Source organism: Pezoporus occidentalis, unplaced genomic scaffold (genome assembly GCF_034315485.1).
Source record: "Pezoporus occidentalis ecotype Australia unplaced genomic scaffold, CSIRO_AGI_Poc_V1 ctg63, whole genome shotgun sequence".
Lineage (NCBI taxonomy): Eukaryota > Metazoa > Chordata > Aves > Psittaciformes > Psittacidae > Pezoporus > Pezoporus occidentalis.
The window spans coordinates 3,479,587-3,501,916 of NW_026915977.1; the positions used below are offsets into that span (position 1 = coordinate 3,479,587).

Sequence of the window (22,330 nt, forward strand, 5' to 3'; positions counted from 1 at the left end):
CCCTAATGGTCCTTTATAAATAGTTTCCACCCACCCTCTGCTTGAAAGCTTCTCTGACTCACATTGGAAATTAGGTTCTTCCCCTCCTCGCTATTGAGAACAATTATAGCTCTTTGTTCAACGGGAATTAAGAAGCATGAGGGCTGAATCCATCCACAGGAAAATTGTCACTCTCTTTTGTTTTCCGCCTGCAATAATTATCCTGCCAACCGCTCACTCTGACATCCTTAAACCCTCTGTGCCTCCACCAAGCATCCACCACCCCTCCCAGCGCCAGCCTGCTTTGTGCTGATTCATTTTTGTATTGCCTTCTGCTGGCCACATCTTTGGTTTACCTTTTCCTCACATCTCCCACTGAGCCATGCCATCCCCATGGGAGGTGGGTTCCCCAGGAAGGCAGAATGGGCTGGGAAACAAGAGGAAAAGGGGGAGCAGTTTCCTTTGGGAAGACCCCAGGGTTTGGTTATTTCTCAGGAAAGGTCATAGCTCCTTTGCCCATGGGGACCACAACTTTGGGACACACCCCATAGATGCCCTGGCTCAGGTGAAAGGGCACAATGCTTTGGGGTGACAAAAAGAGAGCAATACACAGCAAGGCAAAGGGCAGCCAGAAGAGCTGACTGGTGAATAAATGCCTTTCTATTTCTGTGAGTCTGCTCCAGTGTGAAACCCCCCGTTTAAAAGAACACAACCAAATCCTATCCAATTTTTATTTTTTTTTCTTAAGAATCCAAAATGACTAACCATTGACCCCTCCAGCCACACACTCATTTTTCATTAAACTGCTCCTTGGATCTTATAAGCAGAGAGAGAGAGAACAAGTGGGCGAATGCGTGAAAACAGCCAAGAGTGCCCTGGGGCTATAATAACCGAGGTAGGAACATTTTAAATTATACCTTGGGTCAAAATGATTTTAGATTGATCAGAAACCAAAATTACCCCCGAGTTCCAGTTGATTGTCTGTGTCTTGAGTTCATCTGGAGGCTGCGTTTCTCCAGCAGCCCCCATTATCATTATTATGAGGAGTGTGTATACATTGACCCTGTTATTTTAAGCAGCAGAAGAGAAAATAGAGAGCCTTTGAACCTTAAAAACCCACCAGTTGAAGGCAGTGCACTGGCTGGAGAAATGTGCTTAATTGTTCCTACCCTTAACGAAGGACCAGGTCGCTCAGGGTCCCCAGCATGGAGCCAGGCAGCTTCCAGCAGCAAGTTTTGTGGCAGAGGTGGCATCCATGTGGCATGCTTGAGAGAGCAGTGTTGTATAGACCAAGGATAGTGTTGGGTTTTCATTATCGAGGCAGTACTAACAAGACAAGAGTCTTTAGTAGCTGTCAACTGGGGAACAAAAGAGGCCATTACATTGTAAAGTTCCTCTCATCTTCTCAATCCCACCCTAAGAGGCCACAAGTGGGTCTCAGTGCCTTTGGGGGTAAATCCCCCCAAGGGCTACAGCACAGGCACTCCACCTCCTCTGTGTGTTTTAGCATGAGTCAAAATAATAATAATCATAATAAGTTATTTTATACCATATATATTCTTTTTATATGCATATAAAACTCTGTTGTGTGTTGTAACCCAGTGTTGTACGTTGCCACTTGATATGTGTTGCCACCGCTTTCCATATACACATGTATTTTTTACTAATGCTTAAAGGTGCTGTGGGGAGCTCACGCATTCACGCTCATGCTCAGTGGGCACCACTCCAGCTATCCCCAGACTTGCAGACATCAGGCTGAGCATGGAAAGATGCGGGAGGGTACTACAAGGTCTTGTGCAAGGTAATTGTAGTGTTTTTAGTTTTCTTGTGTATAAAAACTAAATATTATCACCTTACTGATCTAATTCACAAAACTTAAACATTGTCATCTTGTTGGTATTGTCTTGGCAATGAATAATCTGTACTGAGGGCCAAGGTATAAGCTTGTTGGAATCAGACTGAATAAGTGATCAGATGGAACCTCACTGAGAAGGAATGTCAGCCCACGACCCCGCAGTGGACGTTCCTCTGCGTTTCACTGCAAGTGGCAGAAGACGACTCCACTCTAGTTACCCCCATGAATGCTATGATGTTTAATCAGGTGCAGAGGAGTTGCTGTTTTCCCTGTCTTGGTCTCCCAAGGATGCGCTTTTCCCTGTTTAACTCATTTCTCTGGTGTTCAACTTGAGTGCTGGCACAGCCCCACTCCCCTGTCAAGAGGTGTGAGAGGCAGATAGGACTGTGGTGATGCCACTGGCTGGCAACATCAGCACCTTGCTGGAGCTTGCCAGTGTGCCTCTGAGCTTCTCAGGGTTAGGTGGGGGGTACCCACACCTTCTCCTTCCACAGAAGCATAGACTTTTCCTAGCAGCTATGTCTGACCTTGTTGTGTTCTGTTTAGCTATTATGGGGAGTACCTGGCAAGGTTTGTTCAATGAGCTGCATGCTGGGAACTTTGGATGAGGAGCTTTTTGCAGAGCACACAGCATTGGAGCATCTTCTGAGCATGGACAGGAGCCACAGATCCCTGCCTGCCCCTCTGGGCTCTTAGAACTGCTTCATTCTCTCTCCTCCCAATCTTGTCTTTTCCTGGTGGGCTTTCTTCCTCCAAACCAGAGAGGACTTCAGGGGCTGCTTTGCACTTGAAAGAAGGAAAGATAAAAATGTCTCATATAAAGAAAAAAATAAAAATATTTAATTAGAAGAAGCTTAAGCTCTTTTAATGTAAACTTTAATGTCTGTTTCTGCCTCCATCCCATCAGAGCCTTGGGGTGCTCCCTCCCTGTCCTGTGTTTCCACCTGGACAAGGGCAACGGGCCACCTCACCAACAAGGGAGATGTTTTCCCGTTCAGCCCATGTCGCTCAGCTCGGGGAGACACATAATGAAGTTGCTGCGCTCTCACTGCCTCCCCAGGCTGTGACATGTTCAATACCATCACAAATTACTGCTTGGGTAATGCATGATTAATCCAGCACAAAGTACCTGCCAGGCGGCGGGGTGCTGCAGGAAGCCCTGCCAGCAGCTAACTGTAGTATGCTAACAAGGGGGAAACAGCAGCCAGGTGTGTGAATGGGGCCACTGCTCCCCTGTGATGGAGAAGTGGGGTGTACGGGCAGGGATGCAGTTACATGAGGTCCAGCACCTCCCCAAGCAGCACTGATTTCTGCTGAGCAAGACCGTGAGAACCGCTGCAGAGATGTGGTGGTGGAAAGCGATACAGGCTCTGAGTGATGGGACATGCTGGACCTCTGCCTCTGCAAAACCCCTGAGCTTGCAGCTATCTGCCTGTTGAACCCCAGCTTCTACTTCTGGGGACTCTTCTGAGCCAGTGCCAGGTCAGCTCTGCACAAGGACTGTCACTGTGGGACTGCTCCAGTCACACCACAGGCACTAGCTGATGCTGACCACCAAAGTCTCACTGTTCCAGATGCCAAACCAGGCAGGCAAGGGTTACTGAACTGCAACCACGTTTTGAGGAAAATGTTGAAGATATTTCCCATCCTTAGTGGGATGAAAAAGTAGAAATCTTCACTGACCACAAAATTGGACCTAATAATTTCCAAACTGTTTCTTGGACCTGAAACAACTGTTTCTTCATTTTCTCAGAGACCGTCTCAACAGATTTTTGAGCTGTTTGGGAATGGCAGACTTTTACTTCTGGTTTGTTGTAACATTCTGGGGTTTCTTAGAATTTTTGGTGCTGACTCTTTGATTTTCTCCAGGACCAGTTTGTGAAAATTTGTAAATAAAAAGTTTATTTTCAAATGACATAAGGGAGAAAGCAAACTAACTGGGGAAGTGCTGAAACCAGTATGTTGTCCCAGACAGTTTTGGTTCTGATTAATTGCGTTCAAACTCAGACAACTTGATCCGCTTCCTCAAGAAGGAAAATCCTGTGGCCAGCACAGGCTGCAGATGAAGCCAGGCTAAAGCCCCTGCCACTGCGTGCCTGAAGCATCGTCCAGCTCCAGGGGAAGATGCCAGGGGTTGTGGAAATCCAGCTCCACCCAGGGCGAGCATGGCTCAGCCACACAAAGCATTTTGTGCCATCATGGGCCCCTGAGGAGCTGACAGACTGCAACAACCTTTGGTCTTGACTGAGCTGCTTTGGATTTAAGCAAATGACCTCTAGGTGAAAGCTTCTGTATCCTATTACCAACGAGGACCCGGACATTTATTTATGAAGAAAACATCCCATAGACCAGAAGTCCACGAAGGGAGAGAAAAAGGTTCCCAGAAAAAGCCAACAAATTGTAGGTACTCTTGTGTTACATGAGTTTTAACTAAAGCCTCTCCTCTCCACAGAGCAGCAGCAAACACAGTGGGAAATAAAAACAAAATTACCACTGCAAAGCCTATAATTGCATTTCAAAACCTACAGCTATTAATTCCCACAAGCACCAGGATCAGAACTACAAATAAAAGCATCCGCCGATGTGCTCAGCATTCGGGGAGATGCTCTGCGAGTGCAACCGAAACGCTTTCTCTGCTTGTAGGATTTTTTTCACATGTGCTTTTTACCCCAAATAAAGCAATTACTTTTACAAAGCTGCCTGAGATCCCACATCATTAGCAGAACTCAGGGGTGGATTCACAAATAGCTGTATTTTTTGCAAGGAGAACTGAGAGGCCTTTTTCCTCCTGCTAAGATGTAGAGCTCACACAGCTGCCTGTGGCACCACGATGTGTAGCTCTGTGGTTCAGGGTGCCCATGATGCTCAATGGGAACAGCCCTCAGCAGTGCCCAGGGACCATGCAGGGAGGGAAGGCAGGCAGGCCACGAACTCATGCACTGTCCCAGGGACACAACCAAAAGCCTTTTTCAAAGTTGGCCATTTTTATACCTGTTTGGGCCTGAGTACCTTACCAGGGATCTTCTGTCTTTCTTTAGTTTTTCTCCTTTTCCTTTTAATTTTCTTTTTATTTGACTTTTTTTCCCTTTTCCCTTTTTTCCTTTTCCCTTTCCCTTTTTTCCTTTTCCTTTCATTTTCCCTTTCCCTTTTCCCCTTTCCTTTTTTCCCTTCCCTTTTTACCCTTTTTCCTCTTTCCCCCTTTCCCTTTCCCTCTAATTTTCCCTTTTTACCTTTCCCATTTCCTTTCCCTTTCACTCTCCCTCTCCTTCTCAATTTTCCCTTTCCTTTTCCTTTTTTTTTTTTTTTTTTTTAATCAGGATGACAACGGTTTCTTGGGCACTGCCTGGTGCTGAGCTCAGGTGGTACCAAATCTAAGGACTATCTCCTTTGCCTCCCCAACAGACAGAGTTAGGAATCCAACAGAGCTAGGAATCCTCCTGCAGCCCCTCACCTGGGGTGCTGCCGGGTGCCTGTAAACACCTCATGGCTTGCTCTGTGTTAGGCTTTACCCATAGACCCTACAGAAATGCCCTGCCAAGGCAGGAGAACACCAGCGTCCTCCTTGGAGCACTGCATCCTGAGAGCATATGGCTTCTGTGGGACAAGGAGGGGATGGAGCAAGGGGGACCCTGCAACTGGGGCTGCCCCTGTGATGAGGCTTACCTCTCCGCAGGGGTGCGTCAGTCAGCTGGAACACATAGAAAATGCAGGTGGGGTTTTATAGTCTTTATCTCCACTTTCAAATAACCTGTGTTTTATTTCATCTTTAATTAAAAGGGGGGAAAATATGCCCAGGTAAACAATTTCCAAGCAGACGATGGGCCAGAGCAACAGAGAATTCCTTTGACCAAACAGGTCCAACTTTTTTAAACTTTTAATTAAAAACATCAGAAATTTTGCCACAGTAAATTGCCCAGTAACCTGTGCTTTTGAAGAGCTTTAATTAGGGCTATTTGGCCCCATGCAGGATGCTCCCTGTGAATAAGCTCCGCAAGTGAAAGGGCTTCTTCCCCATGATGGGAACTGGGGCAGTTGGTGCGCAGGGAGTGCAGGAGCACCCTTAGCAGAGTCAAGTCCATGGGGACACCCTCCCTTTGAGGTCCCCTCTGAGGGTCACTCAGACACTTGGTGTTGCTCCTGGCCACCTCCTGAAGCTGTGGTTTACTCTGCTACAGAAAGATGGAGGAAGTAAAACCTGTACATGGGGCTGCCTACACAAGCTGAAGTTATTTTGCATGCAGCTTATTAACTCAGAGAATTGATTTGTATGGTTGACCTGTACCGATTTTCTAACACAGCAGGACCTCCCTCACAAAGCTGCTGCAACCTCTCAAAGGGCTCTGTAAGAAAGACACAGTCACTTGGGTCTCTTGTGACTGGTCCTTTGGGTCGGGGTTGGGATGCACAGTGCTTGATTTCCATGGGTAGGAGCTAAACCAGGTTATTCCAGGCTTGTAGCTGTGGCCAGGTTTCCCCAGATGCTCAGCAGCTTTTCTTTCTGCTGTTTTTCTCTTAAAAGAGAAGACCTGCGGGCTCCTCGTAGCAATGGATGTTTTCTGGGACTTGTTCCAGGACATCTCCCACTCCCATCACTCTGCTCCGATGCCAGCTTCATGTACCGCTGCATCCATCCCACTGTAGGTTCCATGGCTCATCCTGCCCAAGAGAAACCTGGGGAGGGGGAGGCTTATTGTTGCTGTGTGGGTTAAATACCACAGCACTAAATTCGTTTGGAGAAGAAAATATTTCACAGTTTCTACCAGAATTTCTGTTGCAGCTTCAAAGGGAGCACACTCCTTTCAGAGCCCAGGAATTTAAAAGTTTCCCCTGAGCACAGACGAGCTCCTGCTGCCATTGGGTAAGAAGTTAGAAAAGAGAAAATATTTTGAAGAAATCAGAACAAGGAGGTAAAAAAACACACACAGAAAAAAAAAAAACCAAAACAAAACAACCCATAAGTGGTTGCACAATAAAATTAAAAAAAATAATAGTAATAAAAAAGAAGCATGTGTTAGAGATGGAGCTGCTCCAGGAATGAAAGAGCTGTGATAGGCATGTGTTGATGCCACCAGGCATAACAGAAAAGAAAGGAAAATCAGGATAGTGGGTTTTTTTTAGCATTTACTCCAAAAACAGTTGCTGAACACAGTGCAATCTCTTTGATATGAAGGTTAATTGAAAGAAATGGTACAGACCCTTTGGAACTCGGTCTTAAATAGCTCCAAAGAAGAAAAGTTTTGGGCAAATAAAGGAAGACAAAGAAAGTGCAGTAAGAGCAGGAAAACAGAAGATTTAAAAAAGACTTGGGATAAAATGAAGCAGGAGCTCCATGCCCAGCTCATAACACCGCTCACTCTCACTGTGGCAGGATTTGTGTCCTACGTATGTTGTGCTGTGCCCCATTGCACCACAGCTGCAAACCCAGAAACACTAAATGCAGAGTACCACAAGCTTTTTCCTGAATGGTGATGAGAAAGTAAAGGATAAAGGATAGAAAGTCAGACTTATAACTCCCTCCCCAGGCCTTAACTTGAGCCATTGCACAGGTCAGGAACCTCCATGCGAGGACACTTTTAGAAGTCTGTAGATCCTGTTTAATATTCTTCCCCCAGGCCTTTTTGTTCCTCAGCCTTGGGCCAGACTGAGAAATGAAAACACTGAGCTGGGAAAGTCAGGAACAATTCCTGGGGTCTGAAAATCCAACAAAAATCACCATGGGGTGCAAACATCATGGGAGAACTTCTGTGCAATAGTTTTCTGTGTGAGTTCAAGATCAAACGGGTTCAAGATAGCCATTTGAGCTGCTGGATGCTTCTCTGAATTTTTTGCCTTGTCTCTAGCCAGCACTTCTCCAAGGCTGCACTGACAGTGCTGGCTGTTCGCAGGGCAGGAATAAGCTTCGTCCCTCAGCACTTCCAGGCCTCTCTGTGCTCCTCTTTGTGGCAGCGTGCACCCCATTAGCCACCTTCATCCATCCCAAACAGCCCCCTGAGTCCAGTCCCTGGGTCTCTGGCTCTGGGAACACACCACACCACATCAGCCCAAGGCATCTGTGCCTCCCATCTACAGGGTGAACGTCTGACGGGGAATTTCTAACCCCTGGCTCCATCGCCAATATTTGAGCTATGCTGTAATTGGCCGTAAAAGTCTCATGGTGTTGTTTGTGCGCCTTGATTAGCTGAACGTGAAAAGCACTTACAATGCAAATTTCCCTTTAAAATTCTGTTTCCTGCAAATCCTCAATGAATCAGCTGTTGAAATCTCCCACTGAGAGCACTCTTGCCAGTAAAAGTTGATAGTGCTAATGTTTGTGGAGTGGGAACACAAAAGGGGGAACAAGCAGCTAAAGCAAACTAATCTGAACCATCAAATATTTGCGGAAAAATACATACATTATCTGCCCCAATCTGTCCCTGATGTTTCACCCCACGCCCAGCCGAGATTGATAGCCACATACCCAACCTCTTTCCTTTCAGAAATGAAGATGCAGCTGTGTTTTCTTTGTTCATACTCCCTTTTTCAAATGCTGCTGTTGCCTTATTGAAGTCTTTGAAAAATATTCTGTATAGAAACAATTCTGCCGACACATCAGTTTTCTCTGTGCTTTCCTCTCCCCCCTCCTTCTTCACCACCGAGGCCATTTGCATGAAAATGACCGCAATATTTCTGAAGCCATCACCTGGCTCCTCAGTTTCTGCTGCTGTCCTTCCTGTGAGGTCATTTCTTCTACGTGATGATGCAAGCAGCCAGAGGGGCATGTTTCAGATGCCAGGAGGGGAGCCAGCAGGCGGTGGTGCGGTGCTGGCTGGCACCCAGACACCAGCTCCTTCCCCCCAGTCACACCAGCACCGCAGCCCCCAAGTCCTTCCTGTCTCCAGCCATGGGACTGTCACAGCAGGAACTTCATCACCACCTGGGACTACTCATTTCTGAAAAGAGCATTTATCCAGGCACAGGCTTCCCGGAGAAACTCTAGGAAGCAGAAGGAAATCAGGGCCCTGTGCAAGAAGGGAAAGATGGGGAGGGGCTTCTCTGAGCGAGGGGTGCTTTATCACCACAAACGCTTTCTGCTCTGCCAAACTGAAGAGCCCAGCAGTCCCCCCCACTGCCTTGCATGCCCAGGAAAAGGGCCAGGTCTCAGATCCAGACTTGGGCTCAGACTCTTGGCTGGGAGGCAGCACTGGAGGCTCCGTCCTGCACAGCACAAGATGCTATTGAAATGGGTTTGAAGGTCTGTGACAGCTTTTATGTATCATAGAATCATAGAATAGTTAGGGTTGGAAAAGACCTTAAGATCATCTAGTTCCAACCCCCCTGCCATGGGTAGGGATGCCTTACATTAGACTAGGCCATACTAGGAAGATAGCCATAGGTCTTTCCAGGCAGAAAGGACCACCAGCACTTGTCTCATCGCACCGGACCCTTAAGGGAGGCCAAGGTGTTTGATGCACAACAGGCCAACCAGCTCCACCAAGCGCAAGCGTTGATGCTGGAAAATGCTGTCTGGGAAAACTTCTGCTCTGCCTTTCTAGGTATCCAAACCATTCTGGGATTAAATAAGAATTACAGAAGCATCTCACAAGACTGCCTGGTGCAAAGAGACCTTCTAAGATAGAGACGGAATGATATAAAGCTGCTCCATAGCGTTCCACAGCCATGGGCATGTAGTTTGTCAGCTTCTGCTTCAGAGTTCTTCTGCCCCTGCCTGCTGCTTCTCCCTCCTCCACAGCAGCACTTGGCCCAGTAGTGTTTAGTGCCAAGTTCCCACCCTGAGCCCTGGACAGGCTGTCCGATACCACGTCTCACCCTGAACTTGCTTGCTTACAAAGGGGAAGAAACCCAAAGCTGGAGCTAGTGTAAAGCAGAGTCTTCTCCCCCCTCAGCATTCACACAGGGGACGTGACTGGGGAGCAAAGACTAAAGCAGATGGGAGGCAGGACCTCCCCAAAAAACCCAGCACATGACGAAATTCTTTGTGTCCCGCTCAATGAGCAGAGAGCCAGGTATGATCTGAGCTCAATCTGATTTAGAGTATGTAGGTTTTTAAATCTCCCATTACTGTCATGGCCTCAGCCTCTCCTTGCTTTATTTTCTGTATTTTTTTTTTTCCCTGCATTATCTTCTTTCATCAAAATCTGGTTTCCTCCTGCTGGAATCACCACATTCCTGATCTATATGCAGATTAAACCCTGGGAACAGATGCTATTGTCAACTTTTATTAGTTTATTGCATTAAGAAAGGAAGAGATCTTTGCAGTCATCAATATAAAATAAGACACCCCTCTTCCACTGAAAGCCTCATCTCCTGGAAGTGACAGCAAGAAAACAAAAGCTCTTCTGAACTGGAGCCATAGTCACAAATCAGGGCCCTTGTATCGGCTGCAGATGACACCCGAGAGTTCTGGGATGTGCAGAGAGGTCCCCAGCGCATGCAGAAACTCTGTGATGCCCTTATGCAGAAGGCAAATGATTTCTGAGTTCAGCACTGAGCCTCATGAGGGGAATTCCACTCCCAGGAATAAGCAAATGATGAGGCCGCTTTGTGTATTTGTATTATCCTCTCCATTTGTATTCTACTTAAAAAGATGCTCCACCATTCCATCCACAACACCATTTTTCAGTTATGGGGAGGCTTCTGCCATGGCCTCATGCTTTGCTCCTTTGCTGTTTGTGCATCTACTATTCACACATGGGCCTCCAGCTGCAGCTCTCCTGCTGGAAAGGAACCATTGGGCACTCTGCTCGGTGGAAGATAAGAGCAGTAGGAGAGCTGCCAGCTCAGTGAGAAGGGAGAGCAAGAAAAGTACCCACAGCCTTTTTCCCACATGCTTGTTGGGAACTTGAACTTGGCTCCCATGGGCTGAAGGAAAACACTGGTAATCAACTGAATATTTTGTATTTCCTGGGCAGTTGGAGGAGATGAGCACTGTAGGTCTCTTGCAACTGAAAATATTCCACTCTTGTCTAGTCTAGTCCAGTCTATTTCTATTATTTCTATTTCTACCCTGTCCTTCCCTGTTGTATCCCCTCGATGGACCAAGGTATGTAATGTAAACTGAATCCAACTTAGCAGTGCTTCGTGCAGAAGTGGCAGCACAGCCCAGGCATGCATGTGCCCCTCTGCAGTGCTGGCTCCCTCCTGATATGCTCCCAGCTCTGCTCCAAGTGCCCCTCATCTCTCTTTACAGCTCTTTTCTCCCTCTGTCTCTCTTGATGAGGCCTGACAAGCCGTGGTGGTTGAAAAAGAGTGGGGGCTATGAAAAAATGCACGTATGGGGTGCAGCAGAGGGGAGCAGGGACCAGGATGGCACAGGAGGTGCCTGCAGAGGTGATTCCCCTCCTAGAAATTAGTTCTTTTCCCATCTTGTTACATGCAGCACTGGGGAGGCAGCCGGGATGTGCTGGGTGTCAGAAGAAACTACTCCATTGCAGGTCATGTTTTGAAGTCCCACAGCCCTGGAAGTCTCTGTCTCCTCCCTTGTGTCCAGGGGCCTGGTGACGGGCATGCTAGACAAGCCTCCATCAGACCCTACAGCCTCAACCCACAGGGTTTTAAAAATGCCAAAGGAGCAGCTTGCTGCCGCCTGTAGGGAGGGAAAAAGCAAGTGGAAGCACAGCAAAGGAAATGTAAGAGAAAGCGAGGGAAGCTGCGCTTTTAGGGAGCAAGCTTTGGTTTACGTTTTATGATGTTTTCCTGGCAGATGTCCTGGCGTGCTGAGCATTTGTTCTGCGACTCCTTATGGGGAGGAGGAACAGGGGGTCACCGGAGAACATTGCTGCTGAGGGAAATGGAGGGGAATTGCTGTTCCCTCTCACTCCTGGGCATGCAACTGGGTTAATGGGGCATGTATTTTTAGTGCTGACTGGCCAAGCCTGCACTGCTGTTGTCACTTTTAACCTGGAGGCCACAAAGCCAGGTGAAGAGCTCTATAGAAAATGAGATTTGCTGCAAAGCACTTGTATTTCTGCTTGCTTTCCCCCAGCTGCAGCCCCCCAGCATGGTGGAGAGCCCTGTGCAGGGAAGTGGGCACCCACCTGAACCCACTCTTTCATTCTCTTGCTTTGCCAGGTCACAGCAACTCACTGCAAAGGCAAAGTTGGCTGAAATCACATGAAGAGACTGATTTCCTCCCCAGCTCTGCTGCAGCTGGCTCGCTTGCATGGAGCCTCTCACCCTTGCCCCATGAGCTACCTTCCTCCCATCATCTGAGGCAGGGGATCACTTCTGGGGGATTATTTAACTCCTGTGCCTGCCCAGGCACTGCGGTTCCAGGAGTGGTGCTCTCAGTGACCGCGCTACACAGAAGCTACTGCAGGTAAAGCTCCAGCTCCCTCGGATAGATGGAAACACTTAACTCTATTAACCAGTCACTTCCACGCTTGCTGACTTGCATTTGAACCAAAGCAGGTTCAGCAGAGAAGCACAAAAGGCAACTTCTTGTCAATGCAATTCAAACTGACACCTTTGGTTCCTGGCAGTCCTGAAAGACCTCAACGCTCTCTGCAGTTCTGGTTTGGTCCTTCTGTTTTATTCTCTAAAATTCCTTCTTGCAGCAGAGTTGGTAGGCGTGATTAAATGTTTCCTTAGTTCTAAGGGTGTTACAGCAGCGGGTAAAATAACCAGACCAAAACAGAGAGGATCCAGCAGTCACTATGAGCAGCTTGCAAGCTGCTGATGTCTTCCTTAGTGGTGCCCTTGGCAAGGGAAGCTGTCACGCTGGCAGGACAGTGCAGACCAGAGCCTGCTGTGCTGCCAGCAGCCTGGCCAGGGCAGGGGTTTTCTGCTGCTGTCTCCCACCTCCTTCCTTGCCCTTGGGTGCAGCAGGAGGGATGCTGCCTCCCTATCCCACCTCCACTGCTGTCTTCGCTTCAGGGATCACCTCTTGCATCTGCAGTCAGTTTGCATCTGCAACCTGTAATCCTGGGGGGGTTAAACAAGTTCTAATTAGAACCTACATTCCAGCACGGCCTGAAGATTTCCTCTGCACCCAAAGCCTTTGGTTTCCTTTTTCTTTTTCCTTTCCCCCCTCTTTGCTTTTTTTTTTTCTTCTTAAACTCCATTCTGATTTCTGCATCCTGTGGGTTGGCAGAAATGTGGCATCCTGCACTGCATGAGGGAACAGGAGTGAGCCTGTGTGTGTGAGAGGGAACCTGTAGCAGGGCTGAGAACGACATGCTTGGCTCGTGGTCCCAGCTGTGATATGAGCTGGCTTCCCCTTATTGATTTCAGTAATGCAGGGGATTTGGAACAAGCTGGATTGGGTAATGGGCTGTAATTTGGTCCAGGTTTTACGAATACATTGTTGAATATCCAAAAGGAACAAGAACTCTGTGGAGACTTCTGGGAGGAGGCAGAAACCTGGGCTGAGTATCTGAGTGTTCTCTGAGGCTGCTTTTCTCACAAGGAAGTGCCTTGCATCATCCACTAGCTCAGCAAACTACAGCTTAATCCTTTGTGGTGTCTTTGGGAAGGGCTGGGGTTGGGAAAGGAGAGGAGTGGGGTGAAGGAGCCATGTGAGTTTTTTGCACCTATCATCAGCCAACTGGCACAGGAAACTCCTGGCTGGTTTTGAGCCTTCCCGGCTTTCTTGGAGCAGTGCTGGGCGCTTGATCCTGGCACACCAGCAGACACTTGTTTCCTGTCCTAACAGAAGGTCCCACAGGCAGACACTGAACAGCCCCAACACACTCATCCTCCCATTCCTTTCTATTTTCCCTGTGTTTTTCCCCTCTTCTGCATCCTCTTGGAATCCTCCATCTAGAAAACCAGTGAGATTGCAAGCAGAAGGTCAGTGACAGGCTGGTTTGGGGTGTCTGGTTTGGCACCAGGAGCAGTACTTGCAGCGATGGGCTGGGGATGATGGGGTGTGCCAAGGACAAGGACAACCACAGGGGGATCCACAGCCCTGTCCCTCCAGAGCAAGCATGGTCCCAGCTCTTGCTCCCTGCCACCGGATGGGCTGGGGGAAGGAGGGTTTCAAAGGAGCTCATCCCAAGGTCACATCTGCTGCATGTGTTTAAAACAACTCATTAAAGTTCCTGAAAGGCCTAACAAATGAGTAATTCTCTAAATGAGTGAGGCTATAATAGCCCTCTAATAAGCTATAATAGGAGACTTCTGTGGCTGAGCCAAAGCTCCATGGTATGTGCCCTCCCAACCCCAAAAAACAGAGGGGCTGGAGTGTGGGGTCATCCAGGTGGACATGGGCACAGGGCAGTAAAAAACATGGGGCAGAGGGAAATAAACCACACAGAATAAATGGTTTTCAAGGCTCTGTGAAGGAGCAAAGCCTCCAGGAGTTGCCTAAGGGGTAACTGGGCTCAAGGCTATTGCTGCGGGACCATGCCACCACAAAAGATTCATTTGAGTTCATTGTGCTGTTTTGGGCAGGAGGATATCTTTCTCTTTTCCTTCCAGCAGCACATGAGAAGGCACAGGAGCCCAGGAGGATGTAAAATACGCCAATACAAAGCTTGGGGTGCTCTCTGCTCTCTGCACATGGCTGTGCTCACTTGTGGTTCCAGGGCAGGCAGGCTGGTGGGAAGCACTCCCATGTTGCCTCTCCATAGGAAGATCCTGCTGCCAGGTGGAGGCCAGGCCATGGCCTAACGGTGGAGAGGGGGCACTCCTCTGGTGGGGTGCCACGGTTCTTTTCCATCAGGATCTTCCAGCTTCGCAAATTGTTGGGATTTCTTTTCTGTTTCCACGGAGCCAACACATCACCACATGCTGCCTTTTCACAAAACACCTACCAGTGCTGGAATGTCCTCCCAAAGATCAGCTGTGGGATAGATCTACCAGCTTTTGCCAGGGCTGGCTTCTGTTCAGCAGCATCCCACCACATTGCAAGAGAGAGGATGACATTTTACTGGGCTTCCAAAGAACTGGAGCGTGTTGGAAACTTCAGGATTCAAGATGTTCTGCTCTTGCTGTGAACAGCTCACGTTGCTATATTGGTGAGGTGATGTACCAGTCTCCTGGCATTTCTCCGTGCTCTGAGATCATGATGGGACATAACTCATCGAGCTGTTTCTCCCAAGCTGCACGTCCCACTGCTCCCTGGGATCTGGGACAACTTCATCCTTGGGGTGAGGATATTTCTCAGCATGTGTGGGGTTAGTGATGGGAGTTAGAGGTCTAGTGCAGCCTTTGCTTGCCCAGGTTGATGTGCTACCTCGCAAATGGTACATGGAGCAACCAGGATGCACAGAAGAAAGAGATCCAGAGGACATTCAGAGCTGTGTTCATGTAATGTCTTCAGATACTCCACAGGTTTTGCTTTGTTTCTAAAAGCTGCAGGTCCTGGGTGAAGCAGAGGCCTGAAATTAAGGCTTTCATTTATACATATCCTCATGGCCACAGGGGGAAAATGTATTCAAGAAATAGGAGCAAGGGTTATTGAAAACACCCAAAAAGCAAGAGAAGAAACCCCAATGTCCTTGCTCCATTTCATGGGCTGCAGGTTTTCTTTGAAATTGTTTTTAGGTTAGCCTTGACTTCTGAGCTCTCACGTTGTCATTGTGGTATTATTGAATAAAATGATTTAACCCAAACCAGGGCCTCCCTGCTTCCTCAGGAGTGTTATTGCAGGCTGGGGCAACGCTTGGATTTCCTGTTTCAGAGGTCATCTGTGCTGGAAATAGGACCCACAAGTGAGTCAGATGTGCCTCAGTGAGCTTCAGGGCTCCTACATTTCTGAGCTTCTCAATTAATGATCCTGCAGTGCTTTCTCCTCTTCTGGAGTAGGCACAGCATTCCTGTGGAGATGTCCTGAGAGCTGGCCTGGCCATTGCCCGGTGCTTGGGAGGCTCAGTTGTGTTATGGCCTGATGTCAGTGCTGCAGTCTGGGCTGGTGTTTATTTATTCAGTTGTCTTCATTAAATTCCAGTTAGTCATACAGGTGTCCTGTCCAAGAGGAAGGTCAGGGAGAGGAAAGGAAATGGAAGAGAAACAAAAGAGCCTGGGAGATACACAGATGTGTCCTTGTCATGCCCAGGGATGCGAGCACGCTTCTCCTGGTTAGAGAATGCAAGTGTGTGTGAGAGAGCACGTGTGTGTGCTCTCCAGACCACAAACAGCACTGGAAAAGGACAGTAACAGATCCTGTGGGGCTGGAGCACACGGCACGGCTCATGCCCTTGCACACCCATGATGTTGCTCCTCTCACTCCTTGGCTCCTCTCAGCATCCCCGGCACAGCGGCTGTGTCTCAGCTTTGGCTCATCCTGGCTGAGCCCTGGCATCACGGCGTGCTGGCCTGGCTTGCCAGGAACAGGATCTCTCAATACCCAAATCCGACTGGCACAGCCTTGTCAACCCATGGTTCCCCGTCATGTTGCTTAATGCTGGTGCTGCTGAAGACAGAATGTGGCCATTGTCCTGTCTTTGTTAGGGACTCGACACGAGATGTTACAGCCTTGCTAGCTGCAAGAGGATACACCTCCTGAGCCTAGGAGGGTAAAGATGCTGGAAGCAGCAGCACACCAGCCTCAACTGCTGGATGCATTTGCAAGCTGGAATAGGTATTTCCTCAGTTAAAGGGAATGGCACGTTCCTGTGCTGCTCTGGAGGCAGCAGGGCAGGCAGTGGGAAAAAAAAGGAAGGGAAAGGGTATAAAGATGTGGTGCTGCCCTGGGTCTAGAGATATGGGGAGGACCCGCCTGGGGAAACCAAGAAGGCTCACAGAGATGGAGATGGCCTATCCATACCATGACCTCAGTATTCCCAAGCATTTGGGCTCTGATGCTAAGTGGAGCCTGGGACCTCCTCCTCTACCCAGAGGCAAGTTTCTCTGGAAACCAGGGAACTGGGGAAAATCCTCCCACCTCCCAGATGCCTGCATGGCTCATGGCTACAGAGCTGCCTTCCTCCTCCTCTCTCATACCTCCCTCCATTTCTGCAAGTCCCTGGGAGATGCTAGATAATTTTCCCAGCTCCTCCAGGTGTCCATAAAACTATCTGCAGATTCCTCCATGGAGAGGGAAGAAGCAGTGAGGAGGAAACCCAAAGCCACCGCAATGCCCTCTCCCCATGTTTTTTTCTGGGGAAGGGGAGAAGCTCACTGAGGGCAGGGGCTGTCTCAAGCAGGAGACCCTCCAGATGGGCTCTCACCTTCACCCTATGAACACCAAGGGATTTTGCTGCTGCAAAGCCCCGTTCAGCGTGCCCTAGTTTGGCTCTGGCTCCCACTTCACTGGAGATACCACCCTTTGAAGTGGAAGGGGAGAAGCAAGGACAGGGAAACCTCAACTGGCGGCAGCGTGGTGCAGTGCTGCCTAAGACCACCAGGTCCCTAAGGTACGACCACCCCTGCAAAGCCTCTGCTCTGGCCTGGCTGTGCTGGCTCCATGCATCACCCCTGGGAGGACGCTGGCAGCCTGGCTGTGCTGGCTCCATGCATGGTGGAGCATGAAGCCGTCAGGCTGGACTGCAGAGAGAGCAAACATTGGGCACGGGGGGAGGGATGGTGTGAGGATGGGGTGGTGGTGAGCAACAGGTCTGCCATGCATCTCTTTCATGTCTGGAAAGCCAGAAAGCTGCCTGCTGGGGTAGAGGGATGTGGCTGGGGTAGGTGGGCTGGTGGGGTGGAGCAGGAAAAGAGTGAGGGAGCAGGAGGCAGTTTCTTCTTCTGTTTCCTTCTTTTGCAGGCAGAAATGATCTCATGTTTTGTCTAATCTGAATTCTGTCAAGCAAGCAGGGAGAAGAAAAAAAGAAAGAGATGGAAAGCAAGCAAGGGAAGGCTACACAGCTAATAAAAATCTGCTAGACACATGTTCCCTGAGCTCAGAGAGCAGGAAGGGGGAGCCAAGATGTAGGAGCCTTAGGATGGAATGGAAAGGTATGCTGAGGTCGCTGATGCCCCTGTGGCGAGTTTCACCCTCTTCTTCACCTGGTAGGAGCACTGCATTAAGGGCTAGGGCAGAACAGTTCCTGGTCTGGAAGACATCGCTGTTATGGTCACTGGTGGTTACCACCAAGCCTGAGTTAGGGGCCAGACCAATAGTCCCATGTCCCTTTAGCAATGTCCTCCCAAGGTTATTAGGAAGGGAGGAATGCTGAACACACCAACGGCTTTCCCTCTTTCATGTGACATGTTTGCTTTCCCTATCACACTCGCTAAATCATACGGAGCAGGACAGACGCTCCCTTGGATGTGTGTGTGGAAGGAGGCTGAGAAAAGCCTTTCCTTTCCATTCTCATCCTCCAAAAAGGTTTTCTCACCTGATAGATTTCATTGGCTTTTCTTTTTCTCCCCACAGCATCCACATGTGGAGGAGATCAGGACTGTATGGATGGGAGGACCAGCCTGCTGCTCGGTGCGCATCCGGAGCCAGCAGGAATCAGGCAAAAGAAGCAGTGAAGGTTTTTGTGTAAAACGTGGCTTTTCTCAGCCATATCTGTTTGTCACTTGGCTACAAAAAACATTTATGCCAGCAAAAGGCAGAAGGTGTTATGGGGGTAGAAAGGGGAAGCTGCAGATTGGAGCGTTACAGCTTCTCCTTGTTGCTGGCTTATGGTGGCAAATGCCAGCTCCAGCTTTACATTGGCTTCTTGTCACATCCACTCTCAACTGCCAGTGTGACAACTTCCCAGGGGAGAGGAGTCCCTGCCAGTGTCCCTGTCTGCACAGCTCATGGTCCCTGCTGAAAATGTCTGCTTTGGCTGCTGTTCTTCCACTGCAGCACGTTGTTTTCTGGTTTGTCTGTGTTGTCTCTTTGACAGAGTTCAGACGGGTCTGGTGTGCCACAGGGAAGGCAGCAAAATCCTCAGTGGAACAGCCTAAGAAGTGGTTTCCCCACCGGTGCCTACAGGAGATCTGTGTGGTAACTGCTGTGAGGTGTGCTGGTACCCAGCTGTTGCCCCTGGCATTGCTCTGATCCACAGGTAATGTTGACAAACGAATCGCTGCGGGAGGTGAGATGCAGGTTTTGTGCTGTGGTCTAAAGAAGCCTTTTTTCACCTCATTGAAACAGGAGCTGCTGAGAAAGGCGAGCAGAAGCCCAGCTACGGCTGGCACCTCCTGCAGGTGCTCATCCCAAATGTAGCCAGGGATGCTCAGTGTCCCCAGTGAGAGGTCTCCATCCTCCTCCACCCAGCAACATGGTCCCAGGAAGTGTTGGTGAGGGGATGGTGTATGAAGAGCACCCAGGCGGATTGGTGTGATTGCAGGCAGCATGGGGGGAGAAGCAATGTAGAGCAAAGAGGGTGATGGAAGAGTTTTGATCGAGGTCTCCAAATGAGGATCCTGAAATACATTCCCAGGCCACAGAAACCACACTGGAAAATTTACTTCGAATTACGTGCTGTCAGGGACCGAGATGGGGCTCGGAAGAACAAGGCTGAGCAGTACAAGCCCGAATGGGGCCTCTTGGTGTCGATTAACAAAACAAACAAACAGCGTTGCCGATAATAAGCTCCAGCTTTGAGGGAGTGGAGAGGAGGGGTGATTAAAACAGAATGCCACCACTGCCATGTGCTCTTGGATTTGGGGCAAGGGCCCCGTGCCCTGCAATCAGGCAGCATCCACAGCCCATTCCCAGATCCCTGGGGCAGATTCCTCAGAGTCCCACGTGGTCCACGGGCACCAGGGAATGTTGCCGGCATCTTCCCACGCGTCCCCAGATGTTTTTGTCTCTCACATTCCCATTGTTTTACCGCAGGACAAAGTGTTCAAATCCAGCGTGTGTCCCTCCAGGATGGATCTTGTAAGAGCAGATGTCAAGCAGGGATGAAGGACTTTCCCCAGTGTGAGCAGTGGGGTGCTGGGTGGCTGTACCCAAAGTGACCAGGTCTGGTGGCAGGACCAAACCCAAGGGACATGCCCTGTGCTGTTCTGGATGCAGAGGGCAGCCCCACTCCAAACCTCTACCCATCCACTGCAGATAAATGCAGAAATCACTCTGTTAGTAGACTGCTTGTAATAGAATACCACTGCTTGTAAAACCTCTTTCAAGTAAGACCCCAGATGGCATTTTTTCCTCCCTCAGCCTGCTCGCAGCACAGTGATGAGCACAGCTTTGGCTCCAAGGGTTCTAAGGATGGGGCTTCATGGTTTTTCTACATTCCCACCTCACCTCCCTCCATGTTCTGGGAGAACCAGCATCCCAGCAGGTACCCTCTGCTCCTGCCTGCCTGAGAGCAGAGGGATGATCACATAACACCCTGTCTGCCTGGCTCTCAGCATGTCCTGAGCTCAGTCCTCAGGGATTTCTTATCTCCAGCAAGACTCTCACATGGTCGGTGTGCACCCAGGACCCGAACGTGTGAAATGGAAGGCCCAAAAGCACAGGAGAGAGTTGGGTACTGATGCAACAACTCATCCAAGTTTCCATCACGTATTTATTTACAGCACCCCGGGTGTACCTCTGGAGCCTGCTCGTGCTCTGAAGGTCCCAGTTTTCCTGCCATTGTCCTGAAACACAAAGCGGTTTCAGGGGCCCGGTGTGTCAGGCAGTAATGAAACCCGTCTGGGAGCCAATCTCGTCTTTATCTCCCCAGTTCTGTGTTCCTGAGGACCACGTTTTTTAATTTGTGTTGGATAAACAATATAGGATTGTGTACGCAAAGAAGCTCTAATTATCCCCTCGGGTTGTGTTTCCTTAAAGGAAATGAACTGGGCACAGCATTCCCGCTGGAGAAGCACACCGGCGCAATAGCTTCCAGATTTCTCCTTGTGCCACAACAAACCAGCAGCTCCAGTGGCCCCAGAGAGAGTAAAGGGGTGCTGTGTGCTTGCTATTGGGGACTGGCTTCAAAGGATATGGGGGGCCGTCTTGCACCCCAAAACATGGATGCTGCCAGCATGGTGAAGGAGACCCTTCACCAACAGTGTCTGCAGCTCTCTTCTCCCACGGATCTGCAGAGCCATCCTCCTCTCACTGCTGACACCCTGCCCACAATCTCCTGTTTTAGGCAGGATCAAGTGCAACAGGCTGCACGCAGCGGGACCTGCTCCCAAAGCCCCTTCTGCAGCACTGAGGTGCCGTGACAGCAGACCGATTTGCCTCATTAAATGGGGAATTGCAGCAAGTGGATGTAGACTAGAAACCAAGCCCTTGCCAGGGCAATCTGCTCAGGGCAGTCGTGACTCAGGTCTCTAATCCCTCCTACAAGGAGCTTGACGCAGGCTTTCACCCTGCTGCCCAGGGAAGTCGTCCCTGAAGAAAGTGCTTGGAGGCTGCAAGGGAAATTATCTGCCAGAGATTACTTAGCATTTGCATGGGCCCAGGCTGGGTTTGGAGCCATTCTTAGATAAGCTGTTACTTACAAGAATTGCCTGGTTATTCACTGAAACTGTGATTTGCTGTAGAAATGCCACCTCATGCCTTCCCAGGGGCAGGTAGAGCCCAGGTCTCTACCCAGCTCACTGCTACAGTCAGATGCTCCTAGATAACCCCCCCATAGGCACAATCATCTGCCCATGTGAGAGAGATGAACCATGAATCTTCTGTATTTATCCCTGCTTCACAGCACACACCAATCTTTATTTACACTGCTGACAATTGCTTTGGGCTATTTTTAGGCTTTATAGCTGATTGTATCTGTAATGTTATGGGTAGTTAACTTGGCAGCAGGGGAGTTAATATGAGAGGCTTTCACCTCTTCGAAGACCTGACAGCAAGCCCTTACACATGGCAAGTGAAAATGAGCATGGTGGGTCTGCCTCTAGTCCATTGGCTTCCACAGATCATCACAGAGTTGGGCAGGCGGTGGTGGGGATGGCACCAGTGCCCCACAGAGACCTGCAAGGAACAGATAGCACTGGAGGGGGCACCCTGGGCCCAGTGTCCATTCCCAAGGGATGGCTTTTGTCATTCCTGTGCTAGGAGGGAGAGCTGCTCCATTGAAGTCAACAAAGCTAGGCAGGGCAAGAGCTGGGCTTCTGCAAGAGGCTGCTTGCCAAAGGGCTCAGGGCATCCAGGACTGGGCATGAACTGAAATGAAGCTGGGGAGACCCAGAGTTCTGGGGCTTTAGTCACGAGATGCAGGGGCAAAGGGGAAGGGTTGACTGAATGGCAGTGATTTTGGGATTCCTCTGATGTGTGAGGAGGATGAAGGGGGGACATGTGCTGTCCAGAGGGTTGGTGTGAAGTGGGGTGCTGCATGGCCCCCCAATGCCCCTCATCCCCAGCAGCCTCAGGCAGCAGCACCGGGCCCCCCCGCCCCACACCCTTGTTAGCGAGCTGCAGCGAGAGGCCGCATGGTCGTGCAAGTGTAACATAAACCGCCCATTCCCCGTGCTTACTCGCTGGGAACCGGCTTTACCGAAGGATTTAAATTCAATTTGTTTTATTGAAGTTTCTTTTTTTTCCCCCGACCAATGCATCAAGCTATCATTTTACTGAGATCAGCTGCTCTCAACCTCCTCTTACACCCTCCCGCTCTGCTCCCCCTCCACTTGCCTTCACCCCCCACATCCCAGTGTCTGGATGAGCCCTCTAATTCTTTCTCCTCTTTCAAGCCCACCAACGCTTCCTGTGGTATTAGCCGTAGAAAT

General features: G+C 49.5%; 1 long non-coding RNA gene across 1 annotated transcript; it reads right to left on the reverse strand.

Moving 5' to 3' along the window:
• Positions 1-2,580: 2,580 nt before the first annotated feature.
• LOC134174778 (uncharacterized) lies at positions 2,581-8,583 on the reverse strand. Its single transcript, XR_009968774.1, has 2 exons — positions 8,292-8,583; positions 2,581-2,646 (listed from the first exon to the last, which is right to left on the reverse strand). It is a non-coding gene; the product is annotated as an uncharacterized LOC134174778 (long non-coding RNA).
• Positions 8,584-22,330: the final 13,747 nt, after the last annotated feature.